The 26,641-nt window shown below is 38.8% G+C and overlaps 1 protein-coding gene across 2 annotated transcripts in view; it reads left to right on the forward strand.

Moving 5' to 3' along the window:
• TENM3 (teneurin transmembrane protein 3) overlaps positions 1–26,641 on the forward strand; it is a 2,294,790-nt gene that overhangs the window by 1,037,137 nt on the left and 1,231,012 nt on the right. For both annotated transcript variants that reach the window (XM_075930244.1, XM_075930245.1), the window contains one exon: positions 7,883–8,045. The gene's annotated coding sequence lies outside the window, so the exon portion shown is untranslated. The remainder of the gene's footprint in view (positions 1–7,882; positions 8,046–26,641) is intronic.

Below are 26,641 nucleotides of genomic sequence, written 5' to 3' on the forward strand. Positions count from 1 at the left end.
ACCTAAAGATTGGAGGTCATGGTGAGAAACCAATCTAAAGGGACACCTTTAAACCATCCAGAAATGCATTAACAAATGCAGAGTGCAGCTACCTGCTTCTCAAATGAAATTTATGTAGGAATCACATTACACTCTGTTTCATTGTTCACATTTGCTAACATAGGATGTTAAACTAAATTGATGTTAATGCCCTCGGTTCAAAACAATCTTAAGAATCAGTGGCATATGCAGCCTGAAAATTGAAGTAAAGAGTTGTTTGCAGTACAGTTGTAGTCGTGTTAGTCCCAGGATATGAGACAGACAAGGAGAGTAAGATAATGGCATGTATTGGACATTTTTTTTTTCATAGAAGAGATAGAATCTTCCACCAATCGAATTCTCCCCTCCCCCCTCCCCAAAAAAGATATTCTCTCACCCACTGTCTCAGAGAAAGAAATAACAAAGTAGCTATGAGAAGATGTCCAAATCTGCATATGACCTTCAATGGGAAATCTCTAATAAATTAGTCAGACTGAAATTAAGAAGCAAGAAAGATATTAATGGTGGGAATCAAACTGTTAGAATGGATTTCTGTCCCTAAAAAAGGTTTCTGTGGGTCCACCCCCCAGAAATGTTTCGAACACAGGAATGGCAAAAGAAATCTGACACCCTTCTCTGTTTTGTTGTGTCCATCTTTTTATTTATCTTTCTCTCTCTCTCTTTTTTTTTTTTTTTAAAGGTTTACCTGTGGTCAAGTGAATTGTGCTTCACTTTTCAATTGCTTTTTTCTGTTCACGCATTTGGCTTTTCCATAAACACTGTTTTTCTATGTTTTTCCATGTATCTGACAAGAGGTGACATTTCCGGTGCAAAGAATTTTCAGATTTTTTTGTCCTGTCTGTCTCTCATCTTTGATTTTTTTCTGCTTTTCTTTTTATTGTTTTAACCCATCGCCGCATATCTTCTTTGTCTATAACTCTCAGCTCAATTTAACACATTGTCTCATTTTCTTCCTTCCTAAAGATCTCTGTTTCTCCCTCTTTTTCTTTTTCTTTTTTTCCCCAGTTTGATAAGTCATATATTCTTTCTTCCCAGTATGTATTACTGCTGTCTTTCATTACGATGCACCTTGTTAACTGTGCTGTGTTAGCCCAATGGACCCCCTACAGAAAGATTGAGGTCAGTGTTTTTTTCTTCAGTATTATGAAGTGGCATACTGCTGGGATTACCTAAACCAGCAGAACAGAGGTGGAGAAAGATGAGACACATTTTTCCCATCTACCTCTAAAATTGATCCAGAGGTAACACAAGAAGGCTCACACACAGGGTCACATGACCCCTCACAGATTTCTGTCAGGGTGTGTGTGTGTGTTGTGTATATGCATGAATGTGTATATAAATTAAATAAAATTATTCAGCAACTCCCCAGCCAGACCAATGGGACCACATGTAGGAGGTGAAATTCCATGCCTGTCCCAGGTTTGCAGATCACCACTGGCCTCTGTGTCCTGGTGTCTTCCCTGGTGTTTGGATCTCACTCACGGATCTGGAGGATTTAACCAATGCCACAGGGTGGCTAACACACAGGACCCCCAACCAGTAGGACCATGGAAGTCATGGATGGAAGTCATCATTCCTCTACAGAATTGGGACAGGACTGGAGTTGCCTCACTCCCTGGGTTTGCTGTTCACTGAGCCAGCCCTGTTTAGACAGATGGTGTCACTGCGCCCTCCTTCCTGCATAGAAGCTGGAAGATCTAAGCCAGGCAAGTGACCTTGGAGTTGTCAGGCAAGTTGTGAGCTATGGTACAAGCTGTGCTCCTTGAGGTGACTGAAGGTAGAAGGGAACGTGTAACTAGAGAAGTTTGGGGGGGTTGCTTAAACTTTAAATTGTCACCCCCTCTCACCCCACACAGATACACACACTATCCACAGTTGTCACCTTTGAATGGGATTTTTCTTCCAGCTATCCCTGTAGTTAATTGGGTCCTGTGCAACTAAAGCCAGATGGATGTATTACTTAATTGATTATATCTGTGAAAGCTGGAGTCATTTGCTCATTTTCCAGTCAAGATATTTATTAAGAGCATTAATGAAATGCTCTAGAGAGTTTATACTACTATGGAGAAATCATATTGTCTGTGCTCATGCAATGCAATACTGGATTTGAAATAAAGTTATTCTACTTAAAAATACATCAAAACGGAACACTGAAGTCAATATTGATTGTGATAGACCCAAGGTGTAGACACAGTTTTAGCTGACCCTTAGAGTGGTCTAGTTTAATCTATCTGTAGCAAACTTCTTTCAGTTGTTCCTTCTATTCTTCTGGTCTAGATGCAATGACTAATACTGAGCAGGGTTTTTGCTATGGTCACAAGAAATATTAATCTCAGAGATTCGAAGGAATGGTACGGTTTCATCAAGACACAGAAGAAACATTGAGTGGAATAACATTCCACTGTCTGGGAATTCAGCCAAGTGTCCTTTGACCATTTCTGATATACTCTTTCCCTTGTAGGCAGTATGCTAGGCGGGGGAAGACGTTGCTTTCCCAAACTGCTAGCACGGCCAGACCCACACTCTTCCCCAGAATGCCTACTGGAGGTGGAATGTTACTACCCCCAGCACCTTCCCTCTCTCTGCTCTGGGGTCAAGGAGGTTGGGGCCACACAATGCCTTGCCTCCCAGTGGTACAGGACAGCTGGAGACAGGAAGGTAGCTTGGCTCCCATAGGTCTTGGCAGAAGGGGCAGCAGGACTGGGGATGGAGCTGGGGGCTTGCATCCCCCAGCCTGACCTTCACTCAGCATCCATGCTTGCCTTTCTACTGAGGTAACCACTGCATAAAAAAGAGCATAGATTTCTTAGAAACAAGCCTATTTTTGAAAAGATTAAGAATAGCTAATTTGGTTCAGCTAATGTTTGTGTGAAAATGCCCTGCTTTGAATTGGTTTTTGGGCGGCCATTGATGTATTCTCTCTCCTGAAACAGAGGTAACTAGGATACTTGACTGAGACAACAGCACTTAGAATTGATGGACTGAAGTTAAAACTTTATTTTTAGGTGTTTTATTCCAAGAACCTTTATTTGCTCCTGGCATCATATTGTCAATGTTTTGGAGTGTTCAAGTGCAAGGGCCTTTAAAGAGCAAGTGTCTTAAAGGAAGTTGCCCTCTGAATACACATATGAACCTCCCAAGTGATGACAGTGGTCAGAAGCAATTTTTTCCAGTTAAGAAAGTGCCTAAGACATCAGTAAAATGTGTAAGGAATGCACAAGATAGGTGTCATACGTTTTGTCAATTTACAAATGGAAACAAAAAAGCAGAAACCTTTCAAGGCTGAGGCTGAAAATCTTGCCATAGCACTTCAAGTAACTAGCTGAAATGAGATTGATTGTGGACTGATAGCTGAATGTGGATTGATTCAGCTGTAGGTATTGTAAAATACTCACAGGAATTATAAGAAAACAAATATTCTTATTCACTGACTTTTTAAAAACCAAGCTGGAAAAAAGCACTAGTTAATTAGGACAACAAAATTTTGGCCCAGTGCACAGTGAGGATAGCTGAATTCCCTAATATCCACCTGACTCTGATATTCCTTTTTCCCCTCACCTCTTTCTTTTCCTTCCCTTTGTGGTCTTTTTACACACACACACACACACACACACACACACACACACACACACACACACACACACACACACCTTGCACTTCTGCAATTCCTTCCCCTGCTCTGTCTCCTTTGCCTCACTCTGTCCTCAGCCATTTTTTCAAGAGGTCTTTAAAACATGCTTTGCTTTTGTAAACAGAACTTTTGCTTCTCTAGAGAGGTATTGTGCTTCTAACATAGAAATGATTCTGGAAATGTAATATAATATGTAGTATCAGTATGGGAAAGATTATACTTATGCCTGTGTTAACATTGTGAACATGCCAGGTGTGAGCTAGGTGAATCCAAAAGCCTTATCCAACTCTATATTAAATGAGAACTCATAGAGATGATAGAAACGATATGCCTTCACGCCAACCAACCCACTAAGCAATGTTTCAGACTAATACTAGATTTGCCAGAAAATGCAGTTTCAGTCAATCCCACAACATACTTAACACAAATTTGCCAAATAGTTTCAACCAGGCTGGGTGGGAGTGTGTGTGGGGATGTGTTAGATTCACAAAACAGCCAGTGATGAGTGTGTTTTTGAATTTCTTTCCTCTCTCCCAGGTTAAAGTGGCGAGGAGTCCTGTGGCGCCTTACAGACTAACCAAAGTGTTGGAGTATAAGCTTTCGTGGGCAAAGACCCACTTTGTCAGATACATGTAGTGGAAATTTCCAGAAATTTCCGGAAATTTCCACTACATGCATCTGACAAAGTGGGTCTTTGCCCACGAAAGTTTATGCTCCAACACTTTGGTTAGTCTATAAGGTGCCACAGGACTCCTCGCCACTTTTGCAGATTCAGACTAACATGGCTACCCCTCTGATACTCAACTCCTCTCCCAGGTAACTAGCTTAAACACCTAATTCTCCCACTGTTGGCCAATGATTAGTAAAGTATTGCACACAAAGTTCAGTGATGAGATGGCAAGCCCATCCTCAGGACAGCCTATAGACCAGTAGTTAGAAAATTGTCTTGGGTGTTAGGAGATGCAAATTCAACCCTCCTTCATTATGCAACAAGGAATTTGAACCTGGGTCTCCTGGGCAAGTATTCTGAGTTAAATTACAGTATTGGTATCCTACCACCTTCTCATTACGTTTTGTACTCTAAAATAGTTGAAAATAAACCCATTTAGGTAAATAATGTTTTGTTTGACCCAAGGCAGTATTTTAATTTAATTTAATTTAATTTTACTTTATTTTTATTTTATGATTTGCTGAAATTTTTCAGAAATTTTGGCTATGGATTGGGTTGAACCAAAATCTTTTTTGAACCTTCCAGTATTCAAAAAAGCTCTTCACCCAGCTTAAGTGCTTTGTAAACATTTATTCATATAAAAGTTGACAGTAAGGCTGCTACTAAGGAAACTATCAGGTCAGTCTTGTCTCAATTTGTTTACAGCCTAGAAGGAAAATATATACAGATGCACTAGAGGACCAGAAGGAGGAGTTACTGTTGCTAAAGTGTGTGTGTGTGTGTGTGTGTGTGTGTGTGTGTGTGTGTAATTCTCATTATAAACCTGATTTTACAAGTGCTATCTATGTGGTTTGGGGAATTTTTCAGTCTTCTGAAGTAATCAGCTTCGGGGCGGGGGGGAGTTATAAAGACCTATAAAGGCATATGGACATAGGGAAGTATCTGTGTCAAGCATGCCTCTCCCTCTTCTGCAATGTTGGTAGATATATTTTGGCAAGGAAATGTTTTCAATAAAATGTACATTTATTATCAAACTTACAGCCACAGACTGTGCAGAAGAAATGTGGGCAAGCCCAAATAGGCTTTGATAATTGTTGTTCATGGATTCAAGTATTTTTCTTAGCAACTCACTTCTCTGAAATTTTCAGTGAACCAAGTGAAATTAACATATTCATATGACACATTCTTATTATCTTAGGTATGTAATATTCATTTGGGCCACATTTTTTTTTTTTTAATTTAAAATATGCATTCAATATAGACTATTCTCCTTGACATGGTTCCTTTTGCCCAGCATCCTTTGCATTCTGTACAGGACAAATGAGTAAAAGACAGGTTGGCTGCAGTAATAATATGGTTTAATGTGTTCATTTAATATAATAGTAGAAAGGGATTGTTCTAGATAATGATTTTCTATCTTCACCTGCTTATGTATTTGTGGTTTTGCTCTTAGTACTAACATTCATGAACACTAAACTACAACATGTTGCCACGAGTCATCTAATGTTACAAAAATGATGGTGCATAGTTTTGGAATTCAGCTATTATCTGCCCTATTAATATGCTGGAGGGCATAGAGCAGAAGGGGCCTTCCCCTGCTTGTATCTTGGTGCAGTGAGTAGGCAAGTAGCATTGCTGGATAGCTGCTACAGTGGCTCTAGCTTTCCCAGATGGTCCCATTTCCAACACCACACTAGCTAAGTTGGAGTGACCCCTGAAGAACACACACAGCCTCCCCTCCAAGAACGCAAACAGCTATACTACCACAAGGCTACTGGAAGCAGTGACTACCTAAGGTCAATGTCTCCAGGAGCTCTCGGTGAGTGCTACAGCTCTGAACACGCCTACCCATTTCCAGTACGTCTAGAGAAAAGCCCTAGCAACTGCAAATTCTGTAAGGTTACTTGTAGCCAGTGGTGCCAATTTAAATCCTGAATCTGGAAAACACAGCTTAAGAATTATATCTCTAGAGGTCTCCAGACAGTTGCCCTAGACAAGACTCTCTGTAACACTGGTACTTCTACTTACGCCCTTTTAAGTATGCAGTCATGCCCTATAATTCCTGCGATTTAAGTCCAATATGGGCTTTCCCATTCATTTTAAATTGCCACTTACTTTTTTTTGGGGGGGGAGGGTGAAGGAGAGTGATCATTTCATATAATAATTTACTACAGACAATCATAATAAACACACTCACAGTAAATTAACATTGTTCACTGTTAGATATGAAATTCTTTGCAAGGTCATGATTGCACATAACATTATAGAGGAATGAAAAAGCATTGCCAAGAAAACACAAACATAAATTAAAATTTCTTAATTTATGAGACATAGATAAATAATGATTTGCAACATCCACGGATCTCATGTGGCTTTGTTCATATTTTAATAGTTTACTCCTCTTTGCAGTTTCAGTAATTAAGTCTTACGACATTTCAGAAAGCATAAATCCTGCTGAGATGTTTAAGTTTGGAGCATCCTCTTGATGTATAATCAAAAAAATAAAATAAAAAAGAAGAAAAAGAAAAAAGACACTTACCCAGGATCTTAACAAGCTGTTTTGCTTTTACCTTTTGAAACACAATTGAATGGTAAAGTAATGTGGTCTGCTCAGACTGTTTTAGTCACATTGCTAACAAACTCCTTTGGAAATTCATTGCCTTCAATTATATTTTTTAAAAGAATTTTAATTATGTGACTGAAAAGAATAAAGATGCTTCAGGCTCCATTTGTTTACCATGGAAGGCCTTAAAAAATGAGGACAGAGCTTCCCAGCTCTTGCAGGGGTTGCAGAGAGAGAGAGAGATGACTTTTAATTCGACAAGTTCAGAGAGATTTCTTAGTTTGACGCGCACAGCAAGGGGTCTTTGAGCGCCTGGCAATACTTCAGCATTCTCAGCTTTGAAAGTCTTTCCCTGCAGCAGAAATTGTATCAAAAGCCAATGATAATATTCCCTGCAAGGTAAAGCACCCTATTGAAGATTTCTAGAGCTGTTTATTTATTCATCACAGTTTTTTCTTTTAGGACATATCAGGCATATAGGTAATAATTCACATAGATGATAGAAAAATGCAATAAATAAATAAATAAATAAAAATGCCTCATTAATAATTTCAGTCTTCCCTTCTTATGCTTCTCCTTAGGCCACATGTATCTATAAAATATGACTGGTGCTTGCTCTATATGTATATATAATACATACATACAATTTGCTACAAATCTCAGTCTTTTCCTGTTTTTAGCAGAATTGTCACATCTGTCAACGTTTGATTACTAGCTGGGTACATCGGATGTTTATGGCTATTTCCTTCATACTAAGCTCCCTAAAGAATTGGTTAATTCTATAGGAGGCTTCTGTTTTTGTGGCCTTCTTTTTACATCTTAATTTTTAAACTTGGTTTCAAGTAATTCGTTTTGAAGCTAAAATTAAAGCTTTATTTATATTCAGAAGGTCTGGTTTTTAATATTTTTGCTTTCCCCTTTATGTGAAAAATATGTACATATGTTTTTCTTCTCTATTTTTGTTTTGTTTTTTCCACAGCACAGCTAGGGCTGTGAGACTACGACAACCTTTCCCTAGTGTAATGTCAACGTCGGCTATCACTTTGGCAGAATCAGCCAGCTCAGTGAAGACTAAAAGAGTCCCTCCTCCTGTGTTTTCATCTGCTGGTGGCATTCAACGTGACCTTGCCTTGTAAATATTGGTGAGTGACCACAAGGGAAAAGCAGTTCCCTGATGAAAAAGAACTTGTTTTAAAAAGCTGTAGTGTCCTGCATTTCTTCACAGGATAAACATTAGGGAAAGTGTCCATGAAAAGCATGAAGGATATGTTTGCTTTTCTAATCATAGCATGGTCTATTTAACTATATTTGTTTCTTTACACCAAAAATCATGTACTGAGATACAGCTAGTAAGAAGTAATCAACGTGTGATCATATTTTTCTTATATAAACCCCTTCCTGGAGAGTGGGGGATAATCTCACCCCTGCTCCCATCCTTGAATGCTAGACAAAAAGTCTGGAATAGCATAAAATGGCTTTTAAACATGAAATCTAGCAGCCAGTGTAGGAGCTAAGGAAGACAACTGCAAGCCACCTTCTGAACTACTGCCTCATGAGCTTCAGTTTAATGGGCATGTGTATAGTGGAACAGCAGCAGTAGTTGCGTCAGAGATTTGGGGCAGTCCACAAAGGCTACTGTAATTTAAGTAGCACTCAGGACTTGCTTAAATAGTGCCAGAGGTCACTAAAGCCTACTTAGCTCCCACTCCTGTCAAAGTTTTGTGCTGCACCTCTAAGAGGCACAGCACAGAATCACACTGTCTGTTTAATAAGATATTAAATATTAAAATCAGATGTGTAGAGAGTGAAAGTCACTCAGGGGTACAGGTACTTCACATATAACACGTTCAAATATTTTTAATGATTTATTAGATAAAAATTGACCTTTTTTAAAGAAAAGTTTGAGTAGTGTCAAATTCAGGGGTGTTGCAAGGAATACATAACTTGGGTATTTTAATTATTAAATCTATAGTGGTTGTCATAAAATAGTAAACATTTGCTCTGTTACCATTCAGTATTATCTGAACTACTACAATGATCTGGATTAACTCCTATTATTATTAAAGGGAAATAACAGTAGTACTTTATTCATTGTTATATGGCAGCGGTGAGTACAGGTTGACATTTTCATGGCTGTAACATACCTATCCTTGAAGTATGCCATTTTATAAATGGATTGTACCAACCTCAGAAAAATGTAGCTATAGGAAATTTATTTCAGCATCAACGAAAAGTGAAACATCATTCCAACACAGGAGGAATTGTTGACTAATGACACCTGTCATTACAGTAATATTGGTAGGCTTTTGGGTAATTTAGCCCCAGCATTGATTCTGAGGCTGCTCGTGACTTTGTTTGGGCTGGTTAAGGAAATAAGCAAAGGAGACCCTGTATTCTGATTGAGGTTGTTTTTAAAATGATAAATAAGTGAAAGAAGGACTAAGTGTAGAGTTGAATCAGTGCATTTTCTGTAGTTGCGTATCTAGTCATATTTTGCTGAGCTGCATTACATTATGCATCTCCTGAGATTTGTATAATGTGAGGGATGACACAGCATGATTCATTAACAGAAAGCATCCCTATTCAGGAAAGCCCATTAGCATGTACCTGAGTGATTTGGGTCCTTATTGGGGAAACTTCCACCATCACTAACACACCTGCAACCATGAATACAATCAGAGGTGCTGCTTGTGTGTATTTGATGTCATAATGTGTCTAGTAGTTGGTGCAGAGATGGATGGTTAATGGTTTGACATTGGCATTCAGCAGGCAGAGGAAATGTAATCAGATTAACCACCAGGAATATGAAAGCTCAGACAGGTAAGAAATTGGAAATAGTCAATAAACAAAATGGGGGATCACGTTACCTTTTTTTTTTTTTTTTAACTGGAAGAAAATTCTTTAATGTCAATTCTTTGATTCTTTGATGTGGTACGTTTTTCTATTAAAAAGTGATGATAGCAATGGTAGAGTTGTGAGATATTCAGGCAATCAGCTCAGATTTGTTACTTTTTATAAGGAATATAAACAAAGATGAATGGTAGAGATTGGTAATGACTGTACTGTACAATTTACAAATCAGCCACATTGCTAACTTTGTACAGTTTCTTTAAGATAAAAATAAAATTATAGCAGATGTTTCACCAATAGTTTGATACACCTGGATCCTCAGTCTCTCTTTATTACTCCATTTACTGGGTGCATTAATCATAGCTCATTGTTTTAAATTAAGTTAATTATAAAAGCTCTTTCCAGAGCAAGACTGATAGGCTAATAGGTAATTGGTGGATCATATATTCTCCCGGGACTGCTTTTTCTGCTCCTTGAGGTAGTACCTTTAATACTCTAAAGTATATTTCATTAAAATGCCCAAAATCATAGAGCAGCTTTGTACAAACTGGTATGGAAACGGAGTAGATTAAAGTAGCATTATTATTGTTGTCGGTTTATTTCTGGTATAATTAGAGTTAGGTGAACAATGGATTTTTCCATTCAGTGGCAATTTTGAAAATTGTAAGATAACTTCATTTGGGTCAAACCAAAAACAGTTTTTAAATAAATTTGTTGAACTGAAATGTTTCCTTTTGACTTGACTCTGTTTTCTTTTTTGAGGGGTGGGGGTAGGGAGAAAGGAGGGGAAAGGGAATGTGAAGGTGACTCTTTGGCCCAATTGTCATTCAGTGGCAATTCTTAGCCACTAAGCCAGAAAAAAGTGAGAATGATTCCTAAGTCTAGTGACTTGGACACTCACCCCTCATCAGCGAGAATCAAATTCAAATTCCTGCTCCAGTGGCAATTTAGTTGTTGTTGTTGTTGTTGTTGTTAAATCCACTGCTGAAACAGTTTTGTACAGCTCTATCAACAATCATCACCCTACATCTTAAGCTGTGGAAGTTGTTTGTTGTGCTGGCTTGAAAAAGAGAGCAATTCTTGATGGCTTGAATAGGGGAGAGAAAGATGTAAAACTGCTGGAGAAAAGCCAGCTTGGTGGCTGATTCATCATCCAGGAATGAGTGATTTTAAAAGGTCAGTGTGTGCCAGGACCCTCCCTTCTGAATCAGGGAGCAGGACCTACCCTCCCTCTCCATTTTGGTGGTATAGATACCAGGCTATTGACTATATCTGCTGAGTGTTACATTACCCACCCTGTTGATGGGAGTGGGAAAGGAATTTTTTCCTTTCTACCATATTGGTCCATGTGCAGTTGTTTCTTCACCTTCCTCACAGCAGGCACAGGTGGACCTTGATCATGCAGAACATGATGGGTAGTAGGCCATATGTCATAACTCATTTTTAAGTGTATAATGGATGTTCAGGTACTCTACAAAAGAAGGCATACAGTAATAGATAAATGTCTTGAGGAAAGGATTTAAAGAGAAATGCTCAGTAATTGAGCAAGCTAGGGATAATTGGGGACTCCTATGATTAGCATGATATGGAGCCAACCCGCATCATTGTAGTCCACCTTACCCCTTCCCCTGGCAGGGCAGTTGGTAAGGTTGCAGTAATGGATTTGCTGGAGAGATGTGGATGGAAAGAGGGGTAAATGGGTTAAGGGGACTGTAAGATGGAGGGATTGGCTGAAAAAAAGGGCAGGGCGGAGGGCGCTGGCTCTCTGTTAATTATGAGAGGAAAAAAAGGGAAGGTAACCTGCACTACACATGTTATCTGCCAGGTAGTCCCAGACACCTAATAATATAAATTGTGGCCTGATTAAACTCATATCAAATGTTGCCTCTCTTTCTTTTCATAGAGCCAAACAATATGCTAAGTGCTTTCCAAACTGAATAGATGCACAAAATCAGAGTGATTTACCTGTAGGATGAATAAAAAATGACCTGTGGCAACATCCAGCTGTCAAGAGAAAGGAGTGACTTGGCACTGTAATGATTGTTTTGTATTTTGTTTTCCATTTGTCTCAGTAATATATTTCAGTCTGATCTGGCAGATGGTTCTGTGTTCAGTTGCACACTGTTTTCTTTGCGTTTTCACACATATTTAAAATTGTGTTTGTGTAACTAATTTGGCACCAATATAAGGCATTCTGGAGAGTTCAGGGCCTTTAAAAAACAAACAAACAAAGCTTCTTGCCTGAATGTGGAATAAGTTGGCAGGGGTGCGAAGCCAACTTCTGGTCTCATCTTATTGCAGCAGAATGATGTTAACCAGACTATTTTTCAAAAGGCTTGTGAAATCTAGAGGAAATTCTATACAGAAAGCTTTAAAGACAAGTTTACCCTTTGAAGCCAATGGCTCCGAACTACACATGGAGGATTAATCTTAATGAGGACACTTCCATGCAGTTTGGTACAAATATTGATTGATTATGCACACTACGTTAGATTCCCGTAACATAAACCATCTTCAGTCCTAAACAGTGTTACTCTCCATTAAGTTTAAATAAGGGATTTTGCTAGACAAGAATTGTAAATTTTTCTTTTTATCTAAATGGTTTAATATTGTTTCTTGAATTAATGGAAATCTGCTAAAAATGAATGTACAATGCTATTTTATTTGTGAATAATAAATTGTGAAAACTGTTAAATGATAGGGAAAACAGGAGAAGTAATGCAGAAAACATACCAAATACTATTAGTAAATATTATCAGTACAAAAAAAGGTGCAGGAACTCGTTGTAAGATAATCATACATGGACATATTAGAAACTGAGATCACTGGGAAATTTTTGCACGTGTTTCTTTACATCAAAAATCAGATTTTGATTAGTTGTTTTCAGGGCTCTCTTATGCTTATTCAGGGCAAACATTTGAGCTGTTCCAGTGTACTCACCTGAAAAAAAATATTTTCAAGTTTCCAACCTAGGAAATAATCTGAAAGTGAATTACCAATTATGTGTAGGATTAAAAAAATTACATTGGTTAATTATGTAGGTCATCCAAGAAGGGAACTAAAACAATGCTTGGTAAATTACATAGCCAAACCAATAGAGAGCACAGGATATTCACTATGAATTCTTTTTGAATAGTATTCAGAGAGAACACTCTTCACAAAAGAAATCCATGAATAATTTTAAATAACAAATACATTCAAGAATTTCACAATTGGTTCTTAGCTAATTCAAGAACAACCAAAAGTGAAAATCATTACATAAATTAAGCATTGCAGTGTATTGGCTTGTCTCTATTAAAAGCATATAGAGAAAAATGAGATGCAGCTATGGAAATCATCAAATGAGTCTCTTGTTCAGAGAATACTTTGATAAGTTGCTTTGTCTAATTACATAGAAAGCTCTAAAATGAGTTTTATTCAAATCTTTCTACACTGAAACATATTGTTACACTGAAAGCTTTCAAAGAACAGCCGTCAAAAAAAAAAAAAAAAAAAAAAAAAAGCTGACCATGTGTCAGTGCTTCAAGTAGATAAGTAGCTGTCTGAAGCACCTAGGTCAAAATAAGCATGTGTATACTTTTTGTAGTTTTACTACAATTTAAGGACAGTGTTTAAATAAAATAGTTTATATTCTATTACCTAAAATATGTCAAGGTTAATTAAGAAGATTTTCCCTGTTGTAATTTGCTTTTCATTTTTGCTGCTCTAATCACATAGTATGCATGAGTTTTAGTTTAATTTTAATTGCTCAGAGAGAGGTGTCCCTAGCCTCTGTTTGCCAAAAGTTAGGAATGGGTGACGGGATGGATTGCTTGATGATTACCTGTTCTCTTCATTCTTTCTGAAACACCTGGCTTTGGCCGCTGTCAGAATACAGTATGCCCGGCTAGTACACCAATAGTCTGACCCAATATGGCTGTTCTTATACTAGATTGCCCCAACTGCAGGTGAGAAGGAGGTGAAGTCATAGAGGGTGAGGAGTCCATTCCAGCAATTCAGGACTATTTCTCTCTGACAATTTTATATAAGAGAAAAAGCTTCAGGAATGTCAATGATCATTCTTCTTTAAGTTTTCATTCTTGTGCAAAGTAGTGCAATGCAAAACATAGTTACTTATATGCATGTGTACATGGGCGGGGGGAGAGAGAAAATTATCAGAAAAACAATGATGTTTTTCTTTAAATATAAAAAATTCTCAGAAGCAGAATGTTAGCTTTATGGTATTGTTTGGGGATTTGCCTCCCATACTTCCGAATTAGTCTACAAGACTAAATAACCAAATTATGATATCATTATGCAACCTGATTATATTTACATTTTAACACAACATTTCTTCATTATGTGTTAAAAATGTTTTCTGCTTCTATGACGATTAGGAATGAGCTCAAGCTGCAAAATTAACATGGATTTCAAACAAGCTGAACGTCAAAAAGGTTCAGATGTGCTGTTTTTTCAATCTACTCCAATATTGATTTTATATTGATATTGATATATAATTTTGAAAGCACCTGTCTTTGTAATATTTGTCAACAAGAAACTTTGTCCTTGGATATTGTCACAATTATGAACCTTAATCAGCTTGTATGCTGAGTAATTGAGGACCATAGTAAATTTGCAACTCCTTATTTGGGTCTTGTTACTTTTGCAAGATTCAAGGCAGATCTGAAGTGGCACTGTCCTACAAATTATAGGACAAGTAGCAACCTATCTTGGAGAAAGCTATAGAAGCTCCATTCACTCTTAAGTCACAATGGATTGGTTCTGACAAGTTCCAAAGTGCCTTCTGCTGTTCCAAATCTTGGTACTTCGCAGGCTGGTCTAGGACGGGGGCTTTTGTTTTGATTTGCTTTGTTTTTTTGTTTTTAATAGCCATCATTTCCCCACCACCACATATAGTTTTACAATATCAGTGATTGTGCTACAGTGGTTCCAACACTGTGCACTTTCCTCAGTGGGAGTAAATCTGTCCTCTCTTAATTGCACAGGTATATTGGGATCACTACAGTGCAGTTCCAGTGAGTAGAGACAGGGACAGGAGTCTAACAGCCTGTGTGTACAAGAATTTTTATCATAAAGTGTAGAGAAGCCCCCAGAAGAAAGAGTGGGAATGGTGTTCTGCAAATTAACCACCCAATTTCCCCAAACATGGGAGACTGGAGTAGCAAATGGGGTTACGATAGGCCTAAGTCTGCAGTAATAATGATGGTGGCCTGTAAATAACAAAATAACTGGACATCACTTTCTGTTAAATAATCCTTACTTTAATATCAAAACTCTCACAACTGTAATCGGTCCTGCTATGGAATGTTTCCATGATCTTTGATATGAATGATGTTATCCCAACACATTGTGTTGTGTATAATAGTTAACCATACCAAAATTATGAAATCTAAGGTTCAGTGAAATATAATTTATAAGAAGGAAAGACTTTAAGATAAAATGGATTTCTGTATTACTACCTGTAATTTTCTTGCTTTTATTCCTGTTAAGATCTGATTGACAAAGCTACGGCAGTACTTTTTAAAAAAGAAAGGAATCAAACATCAGTCTGCAAATGTACTCTTAAACTGTCAGTGGTCTATGACTGACTGAGGGCAGCCAGAGGTGAATTTAAGGTTTGCTGTAGATAGGACACCTAGAGGGTTACATTAGTTAGTTTCTTGTATATTCATGGTGTCCAAATCAACCATTGGAGATGAAAACCATTTTTAAAACAATTAATTTTTCTTCTCTTTCCTGTCTGGTTTCAGCCCTTTTCTTCTTGTTTATGGTTTATCTTTTCATTCATATTTTGTTTGTGTCATTCACACTTGTTCTTTCCAGATTTTCTAGGACAGACTGTAGGAATTCATAATCTATAATACAAAAATTCATTTTCCTGTAGTTGCTGAGTGAGTAATTCTTGCATTTACTCATATTTTTAAGCAAAATCGCTTAAAGCATTTACTCATCTTCTGAATCAGCACTGTGTTCCTGTTCTCAGTAAATAGTTAATTATAACTTTAGGCATCAGCTTATGTGCTTCACTGAACAGGGATGGACTTAAGCACCTATTTAAACCTTTTGCAGAGTTGGGGTCCCAGATCAGGGAGAATATTGTTTAAGCTTCCTTCATACCCCCTTCATCTTATGGCTTTCAGGAACCAGGCCTATACTCAGCATTTTCCAATTTGTTTGGCCCTTCAGAAGTACAAGTATGAGGATGAAGATGAGATCAGCCATACATAGCATAACGTTAAACACACAATCAGCATTAGGAGTCTTTTAAATAGTGGCACAGAAGTTGTTAAAGCAGCATCTAGGCCAGCAAAGGGTTCCCACTACAATTTAGTAGAATTATGCAGTATCTTTGTGCTAACAGACCGGTTTAACAATGCCCAGTTTTAAAGTAGAAAAATAGTTTGCTTTTCATTTACAATTGAGTTAAATGGGTGCTCTGGCACATGAGCACATACACACACATTTAAAAATACACATGTTGGGCACAGTTAAGATATATATTTAATCTCTTTTACTGTTAAAAATGTATTACTAATCTTAGTCCTGACCTAACCTAGAAAATTTGGTTGGTTTAACTACTTCAGTTAAGGGGGAAAGTTTTCTTGACCTAAAGATGGGAGGGGCAAGGGTTAGCCAGCCTTGTTTATGAAGAAGGCACACATGATTTCAATTAGGCGATTCCTCAGTGAAGAGCATTGGAGAGCTGCGGGGGGGTGCTAAGGGAGAGAAGAGACTGGATGGAATGAGCAGAGCCTGGAAGAGTCAGACTTATAATTAAGACTCTAGGTGAGAGGGGCTGCAAGCAGCCTGCTTGGGCAGGTACGACCTTTACCAAGCAAGAGCACTCAGGAGTCACATAAGAGCTTGAGTTCCTCTGACTTTCACTTTTGAAAATGGAATCTGGACTCCTGAGTCACTTAGGTGCTTTTGAAACTATTACTCAAGGTTTTTAAATCCCACCCTAGGTTAATGCAGCCTTAAAACACAATCAGGTTCAAAACCTGAAGCTCTAATAGTTTCTTAGGGATTCACCTACAGTAAAAGCATTTTCAGGCTCCAGGCAGTCCTAGAGGACAAGGCTTTTGCTCCGTTGTGGAATGTCCTTATTGTGTTAGTGCAGAACTGTGAGGGTGCCAAGGTCACACTAGCTTCAGGCACTGATAAATGCTGAATTATCGGGAACTGAAGATTGGGAGAGTGTATTTTCCCATCTAAGTTGTCCTTTACTCTCTAACAAGAAAGAAACCTGATTCAAATGAATGCACGCCTTAAAATAAAGCTATTGTTCCTCTGAAAAACTCCATAATTGGGTATTTAACTGCCAGGTTCTTAGAGTTTCCACTTTAAAATAGATATTAGCTGTTAATATCCTGGGAAATTTTCATGTCAAAGGTCACATTAAACAAAAGGCAGATCTAGATTATGTGAAGAATCTGGAGTGATGTTTCATGCAAATTTTTTTTTTTTTTTTTTTTTTTAAAGAGGATGTGTGTCAGTGTAGGTCATTTCTGAATATTCTTGTTGAGCTTTCTCTGTTGGATATGCAATCTCAGCTAAATGTTTTGAAGAGGAGGAATCAAATAAATTGCCCTATTTGAGGCCTTTCTCATCGGTATACAGTTGTGCAGCTCTAGTAGACCTGAAAATTGTGCAGACACAAACTTTTTAAAAAATAGAATGCTTTTGAGGCAGAAAATTGCTTTTCTGCAATATTGTCTAAACGACAGGATGTGACAGGAAGACAAGAAGTTGCCATCATGTATTGATATGGTAAAGCAAAATGTACATAACAAAGAGGGTTTTTATTTTTATTTTTGTTTTTATTTTCTTCCTTATTAAACTATAAAAGATTTAATTGAAACAGTACTAAAAAGTTGACTTAAACAACAAAAGTGCTACAATTTAGAAGTCCGGAAGACCATCCTTTAGCTCACCTGTGCAGCCTAGATATTGCTGGACACATAGAGTATGACGTGCAAGATCAAACAATGTTTGTCACTCCTCCAGAAGCTATAAGCACAGTGGGAGGGATTGAAGAAGAAATGTGAGCCTTAATTCTCTATTGCCTTGATTTTATGTTTGTCAGATCCTTAGCATTGTTTGAAATCGCTTGTAGTATAATAGGAAAAATGTGGCTTATGCCTTTTGATTAGCCCCTTGATATTTTTAAACATATTTTTGTATGGTTTAATTTCCTTTTTTATGGTGGTTTATAAATATAAAATAAAATAAAAAGGGAAGAAGAGCAGAAGGGAAAGAAATGTGTCATTCACATGCAAAGGGAATTTAGACTCCTTTGGGCCCACTATCACATTAATGGGCCAGTTGAGATGTATCAGGTTTTTGTGTATTAATCTTTATACACATTCACATACCAAAATTGCTCCTTTGGAACTGTAATGCTATTAGCTGTGAATTTGTGCAATATTAGCAATGTGGATTTCCATATTATGGAAACATAATATCAAAGGGTTATTAAAAATCCATATAAAGTATGCCACATGGAGACACTTTCTAAGCCTCAATACCACTGTTGCTTTCTGTTTTTTAAATACAAAAATGGTTAAGTCTATACTAGAAATTGAAATCCTTTCCTATCTTGTATGAAATACACACACACACAATGATATATTACATACAAGTGAACAAATGTGCCTAGCGTGACAAAATGATAAATCTTGCTTTCTGCAGGAGGGAGGATAGGGGGTTCTTTTTACTGCATTACACCAATCCGGTAGCACACAGATACTGTCTAATGCAGTGTTTCTTAAACTTTTTAAGACTGAGTGACACCAGACAATATTTTTTTTTTATGGGGAACACCAAGGATTTTTTTGTTGAGGGGGGGGGGGGAAGCCCCTAGAGAAAAGTTGCGAGGAGTCCTGTGGCACCTTATAGACTAACTGAAGTGTTGGAGCATAAGCTTTCGTGGGCAAAGACCCACTTCGTCAGACATGCATCTGACAAAGTGGGTCTTTGCCCACGAAAGCTTATGCTCCTACACTTCAGTTAGTCTATAAGGTGCCACAGGACTCCTCACCGCTTTTGAAGATTCAGACTAACATGGCTACCCTTCTGATACTTGATACCATGCTAGAGAAAAGTTGTTAATCAAAAAAAAAAAAGGAGGCTTGTCCCTTTAAGGGTGGCCATTTTGAATTCTGTTCTCTCCGTGGCACATCTCTCACTGCAGGAACACACTTTAAGAAATGCTGGTCTAATGGCACTGAATTTTACAGGGAGGATTGTAGTGGAGTGGAAATCCCATGGTGGCCTAGATACTGCCACACTGCTAGAACACACCTGCCAGAGCTTATGAAGGAGTTGTGTGGAGGCTGTGTAATAGGGTGGACTAAGCCCTGAGGCCCCCTGTTGGATACCTTGTGACCTTGCCACATCCTGTTCCCAAAAAGGGCTGTGGAGATTTCCTCCAACCTGCCTAGAGCTGCTGTGTAAGAAGCAGTCAATCAGGGCACAATGAGCTAGTAGAAGAAGAGCAGTAGGGCCATAATGAGGTCAGTTTCTTGCTAGAGCTGGAGGAGCGTGGATGCTATTTGGTTAGCCAAGGGAGCTGCAGGACAACAGATGAAGCAGTGCTGCCAGAAGCCAGGGAGAGTGAGAAGCAGCCCGGAGCTTATTGCAAGGATTCCATCAGGACAAGGTTGTAAGTCAAGAGTGAACATGGCACCAGACTGCGGTGAAGTGGCAGAGGAAATTAGAGTGGCAGTGTGACTTAGAGACATAGCAGATGGCTGTGATGTACAAGGTCCCTGTTTTGGGACCTGGAGTAGTGGGTTGTCCCTGTTCCCCCTCTAATCCTATTAGCTACTGGGGTAAGTGGGGTGGACATTGAGGCAACCCATGGGGGTAACTGAACTGAACTGGAGAGCTGTGACCAGAAATGCCCTAAGCAGGCAACACTTCATTGACAAGAAAGGAGCCCTGAGGTACTGTTCTGTCCCAGAGCCAGGACAACTGGTGGAAGACATTACAGAATGCACTGAGACGTATATCCCAATTGGACTTGTACCTTGGAAGAGGTTTTGCTTTGCTTTTGTCACAGACCGACTGTGTGAGACTTGGCTTAAAGGCTGAGTTACTGAAGACCCACCACAGAGAGAAAGAGCAAGGGCAGGTACATGCACTTGGTCAGGGGATTCTTGCAATTGGTAAGTGTGATCCCATTAGAGGTGGCCTTATGGGTGCCTCCCCAGTTTGTTCTGGGGGTATCCTCTCTGGCAGGAACCAGGGCTTATATGACTCCTTTATGTTGCTCTAGTTCTTTTATGCAGCGTAAAGAGGTCAGAACTGAGTGTGAGGATTTCACCCAGGTTTCAGATAAGTAATCTCCATTTCTTCTTCTCTGTGTAGTTCAGAAATAGAAGATAACAAGCAGTGGCACGTCCCTGATCCTATGTCTATCATCCAGCCATATTTCCAGTTTCTGATTTCAGCAAGGATCAGAAAAGTTTTATAATAGAAAGGATTATGTAATCTAAGTATATGGGTCGCAATGGCTTTCCCTATAATTCATCTGAAAAACATATATTTGTATCATCCCAATTCATGTGCTAATATGTGAATTAAATAGGCTGCTTTTGTTGTATGTTTCACTTTACATCAATAAATGTTCTATTGTTTTAAAATGTTGGTAGAATTACTGTAAAATGGTATATAGCTGGTGGATCCTATCATTATTACAAACCAAGGCTCCGAGTTTCAACTATAACTAGAATTCCTTCCAACTCTTGCTGACACTTTGCATTGGCTCAAGGCTGCTGATGTAAAATAATCTATTTTCAGTTTGTGCTGAGCCTAGCTTCTGCCTGTTAACTCATGTCTATGAAAGGAACAAATTAAAGCAGATTAATATGGCCTCGAGATGCTTTATTTACCAGCAGCTCTGCAGGTTAGGCTTTCGCAGTTCCCATTGGCCACAGATCATAATTCCTGGCCAATAGGAGCTGCAGGAAGTGGCACAGACTAGGACACTGCTCCCCACAGCTTCCATTGTCCAGGAATGTTGATCTGCAGCCAATGGGAGCAGCAATTGGCTGTACCTGTGGCTGTGCAGTAGAATAAACCAGCTGGTGGCCTCCCGGGGCTAACCCTAGCAAAACATGTTTGTACTGTTGGCTGCTTATTGCCTACCCCTGCCTTTAGAAGCACTGGTGCGCAATTTGTGAATCCCACATTCTGAGTATCACTAACCTGTACGATGTTTCCTTTACCCTCTACACATACTAATTTTCTTTTAAATGAAGCTGTTTTAGTAGCTATTCCAGAGTCACCTTCAATAATGTTTTAATGGTAAAACCATATTCCTAATGGCATTTACTAGTAGGATCCACAGCCAGGGAACTACTTATTGTAGATACCCATGTGTCTGTATGTTTAACAATACAAATACAAAATAGTCTGAGCTCAAGGAATGTGTAGATAAGTGTTAACAAAATTTAGTAGAGAAATAGATTAGCAGTGCTTTAATCTATTTACCTAACAGATGCAATGAGTGTAATAAAATAAACATTGTTTGCTCATTAAATTACATAAAACTTCTATTTTTTATTTTAAACAAATCAGTATTATCTTTTTCACGCACACCAATTATTATGACCATCTTATTTTGCTGCTTAAAAGGGCATTATAATTGAAAAATGTATTGTTTCAGATAAAATTAAATAGAAGAGTCTAACTCTGTGTAGGAGAGCCAATTATCCAGTCACATTCCTATCCTGTACCTTCTCTTCAAGTATGAGATCCATATGCTAAGCAGTGTAAAATATTTTTAGCAGCAGTGGGTCTGAAGTTTCTGCAAGCAATTATAGGGATGTCTTCAATTGTCAAATGCATGTGCTGCTGATGGGTTGTCTTGGCTGCTTTGTCCTTATGCATGCTACTGGCAAGATTCTCTGGTCTGCAAAGGCCATCATGTGCAGCGTACGTGGTACAAAATGGCTTTAAACCAGCAAGAGATTCCCAGCGGAAAACTCTGAGTCTTCATTGGAGCTGGAACTTGAACTTGATTTTCCTGCTTCTCAGGGCATGTCCTAAACTGCAGACTATAGAATTAGTTAGCAGCTAGCTCCCACTCAATGACTAATTATGTATACAAAGTAGAACAGCTTAAGCAGGAGAGATGGAGAGGGACTCAACACTATAATAACAAGGGGTATGTCTAGACTACATGCTTCTGCCAACAGAGGCATGTAAATTAGACATACCGACATAGTCAATGAAGCAGGGATTTAAATATCCCCTGCTTCATTAGAATAAAAATGGCCGCCACGTTGTGCCAGCTCAGCAGTTTGTCGGCACAAAGCGGCAGTCAAGAAGAGGATCGGTTGCCAAGGAAAGCCTCTGTCGACCTATCCCTTATGCCTCGTGAAACGAGTTTTAGAGGATCGGTCGACAAAGGCTTTCCTTGGTGACTGATCCCCGTCTTGACTGCCACTTTGTGCCATCAAACAGCTGAGCCAGCACAATGTGGCGGCCATATTTATTCTAATGAAGCGGGGGATATTTAAATCCTGCTTCATTGACTATGTCAGTATGTCTAATTTATATGCCTCTGTCAGCAGACATAGGACTCTTGGCATGCCTTGCCATCACACAATTGGTAATTGTAAAGTCAAAATGACTGAGAACTTAAAATTTGGATGGTAACTTAAAATTTGGACTATTGAAGCTGATGATATTATGAACAAAAAAGCTCTCAGCCATGTTGGGGGGGGGGCAGGGAGCATAAGATAACTTAAATTCCAAGATGCCTGGGACTGGGAGGATGATAGAGGCTAAGCTGGAGCTAGGAGGGCCCAGGAAAATAGTGGTTTTCTCTCCCCTCCTCCCCCCCCCCCCAGTCCATCCTGTTCTCACCTCCCCAACCTGTGCTCATTTTCTGCTCTCAGCTGTGAACTTGGCTGTCCAGATGACCCCCACACATACATACACACATAGTTACCTGTAGCTCCAGCTACATGTCCAGACTCTGTTCCCAGCAGTTCGGCTCCTGTGCTTCCTTGAATGGTCCCAATGTGCAACATCTCTATGCTGATTCACCTCTTACCACTCCCACATCCAGTGCTTGAGCCTGGCACTAGCATCTGCTGGCTTGCAGGATGCACTATAGGGGAAGAAAAAAGGCTGAAGCCACAGCAACGGACTTACATTTGACCTTCTGGGCATATGCTGTTCCTTCCAGCTCCCCACTGGGGACTTTTCAGCACAACCAGCCTTGCTAACAGGTTTAACCTTGTTCTAGCCTTTGGCCAGCTTTAGCGTTGGGCCCCCTGCAATTGCATAGGTTGTAGATGCCCAACTCTGCCACTGCAGCCATGTTTGTATTTGTTTCCATCAGTTTGTGATTTTATTGCTTCCTTGTAGAATTGTGGCTTTTTGTATATTCTATAGTTCTTAAACAATTACTAATTATCATCTGTGTTTTTCTGTTTAAATTCTTCTAGCTGACTTGGTTCATAATTGTTTTCAGATTTGTGAAATTGTTCCTTTACTGCTCCGCAGTAAAATGGCTGAAGCAGCTCAGAAGAAATTTAATTCCTATAGAATAATTGCTGTTTTTTAAAATTTTATTGCACTTTTACAAAATTTATTAACACCTATATTTTTATGGACTTTACAGACCTGTCCAATTTCAGGTAATTTTTTATGGACTGTCCATAAGTTTACTGATGGTTGGCAACCCTGATCCCACCAGATGTCAGTAACACCAGCTGGACTGAATTAATTTTGTTTGTTACCCAGGTTCATAGCATTGGTGTATAGACAGTTAAGGAATTGGTTAAAATAAGTTAAAAATACAATATTGTTAACCAAATGTAGTTAGAAAATAGGTGTCCTGGCTCCCAATTCTATATTCAGAACCTTAGGGCATGCTACTCTGTTACAGACAAATTCATCCGGGTTTTAGCTGTAAGACTAGCATAAGTCTCATCAATTCAGGGAGAGTTGCATTGTGCAGGGGATCAGACTAGATGATCATAATGGTCCCTTCTGTCTTTAAAATCTATGAGTCTGAGTCTATGAGTTAGAGGCCTTGATTACCATCTGGTGCTAGAGCCATCTTGAAGGCTATTTTCATCTGTGGCCCTTGATGCTATAGCCCTGTGAGCTTTGTATGAGGAGTGAATAGCTTCAGTTCAGGGATGTCATAGCCATATCTCCTTCAGTCTGCCTTCCTGACATGTTTCTTACACCTAGCAGAGAGGCCACATGCTAGTGGCATTCCCTGTGATTCATGATTACATGTACATTATACCCATTTTATGGTAGCATAGTCAAATATCAAATAGCATTAACATCCATTGTGGTCCATTATTGGCACAAGAGATCATATTTTAAATGTCAGTCTTCTTAGATAACTAAACAACAGTGCAGTATTACTGCAGATACTGAGGTCACATTATCAAAAGTAAAACTGGAAACTTTCCAAAGTGCAGCCGATATTTTAACATAAAACTGTGGTTTTCCATTTCACTGTTCACTTAACAAAATATCTTTTTAAAGTTTTCATTCAGAACCTGTGCAGATGTGAAAGCTATTGATGGAGATGAGTACAGGTTAAAATTAGGCCAAGCATTAAAAACTCATATTGTTTATCTCTGGCATTTTGGTCTGCAGCTGTGTCCATAATCAGCAGATTAATCAGTCTGCAGTGACTCTGGTGGACACCGTAAGTCTGATACTCAAGTAGCTGAATTGGAGAAAAGTGTGAAAGGAGCAGAACTCTTAGTCTGAGAAACCTTTTCATTCTGTGTCTTATAACTCAGGAGGAACTCTGTCCTTTTTGCATCCACTTCTCTTTTGTACACATTTTCTGATGCTTCTCCATCTTGCCAAACTTCATAAATCACCTCCTTCCACCCTTGATTTTTTTCTTTTTTTAAAAATACATGTGGGCCTGCCCAAGTGCATCTAATTTCTACAAAAGTAACAAGATGGTGGTTACATATGATGGATGCACTGGATTTCCTAAAGGAATGATGCATCCCAATCCATGATCTGTATTTAGAAAATGCCTTTTCAGGGACCAAATGTGGAGCAAACTCATGGCCTTGTTTCAATTGCAAAGTAAAAATCAGCGCATCTCATGTAATGCAATACATTAAAAATACAGTTTTCTTCTGTGATTCCTCCTTCAGAGAGTTATGCTTCATTTTTATGAATAAAAATAGCAACATCACTTGTAAAGTATAATAATAAATGGTCAAGCAATTATTTTAGGAATATGACCTTAAGCAGAAATTCATTCATATTTCCTTTCTTTCTAGATATTAAGTCTGACAGGTATTATAATATTTGCTATTTGACTAATATTCCCTCCTCCATTCACCCTGCCTTACTTTAACACTACAGTGGCCTTCAGTAAGAAACAGATTACACTGAACTGAACAGAGAATTATGAACTCTCATCATATCATTCTCTTGTTCACCCTGAGTTACAGTATGTAGGAGAGATTGCGTGCCTACCATGAGATTAAAGACACAGTCTCCCCCCTGTCCAAGCTAGTAGGATCTTTCTCTTGCCTTAGCTGGGTAATTCTGCTACTTTTAGACAGACAGGAACATGTTTGAATCTCCACAGTGTTAATGACCAAGAGATGGGGAAGGGATGATACACAGAAACACACGCTCTTCTTTGTTGATTCTAGCATTAGGTCATAAACTGACATTTACAAATGTTTATTTAAAATTAGGGAGCTGTTTAAGAAAGAGACCAACTTTTAAATGTAATTTAATAACATTGGGGTTTTAAGGGCTTATTGTAAAGTTTAACTTTTTATAACTTAAATCAAATTCTGCATTTCTTGTTTGATAAATCACACATATTTGAGATGAACTGGAGGGAGAATTTATTCTCCCACTTGGAGAGGAAATATTTTCCAATTATTAAAAATGATTAGGCACTAGACTGAGATTTAAGAGACCTGGGAATTCCCTCATTTGTTTTTTTTTTTTTTTAAATGAGTCATGTGGCACCTTAGAGACTAACTTATGTCCTAATAAATCTGTCAGTCTCTAAGGTGACACAGGACTTCTCGTTGTTATAGCAGATACAGACCAACACGGCTATCCCCGCGACTTGATTTTTAAAGTTAATATTGTTGCTTCTCCTTTTCATTCCTCTGATGGTAAACACTAACTACTACTGTGTTCTACTGGTCAGGCAGAAGAGTTAAATATTGTCTTCCTGGCAGGAATCCCCCTTTTTTTCCCCACTATAACTCCACCCCATTGGTCCCACTGTTTGAGACCCAGCTCTCTAGCTGGGTCAGGCATCCCAGTCCACCCTTTTCAGAGTACGCACACTGAGGCAGTCTTCAGATCCCAGCCAGGGCTTTCTCCTTACATCAGGGGTTGGGATCTAGACCCTTGTGTTTTCAGACCCTTCCCCAGATGGGTTTCCTGCCAAGGGATAGGCTGTTCCGTCTTCACATCTTACTAGGGGACTCCAGGGCTACTGTCTCCAGCAGGCTCAGATCTGGAACCCAAAGGTCCCTACGTCAGGTAACCTGCTAGCCAAGGGTTCCAGATGTTGAAGCAGTCCACCTGAAGAGCTGCTCCGGGGCTACAGATCACTTGACATGGTTGGTTAACTCAGGATCTCCAGCAGTGATCCTGGCAGGCACCTGAATTTCTTTGGAAATTAGTTGAATCCAAGATGTGTCTGTGAAATATTCTGATTTTGACAAACCAGCATTTTCCAAAGGAAACCTTGATTAATCCGTAAGTTCCCAACCAGTTCCAGTTCCTTAAAAAAAAATAGAGGTTTCTGGGGTATTGCAATTACACACTACCCCTTACCATGACCATCAAGTGTCATCTCAATCTAAGGCATAGTTGTACATATTTCTGTTCACGGGGAACTTTT

The sequence above is a fragment of the Pelodiscus sinensis genome, chromosome 5 (assembly GCF_049634645.1).
Source record: "Pelodiscus sinensis isolate JC-2024 chromosome 5, ASM4963464v1, whole genome shotgun sequence".
Lineage (NCBI taxonomy): Eukaryota > Metazoa > Chordata > Testudines > Trionychidae > Pelodiscus > Pelodiscus sinensis.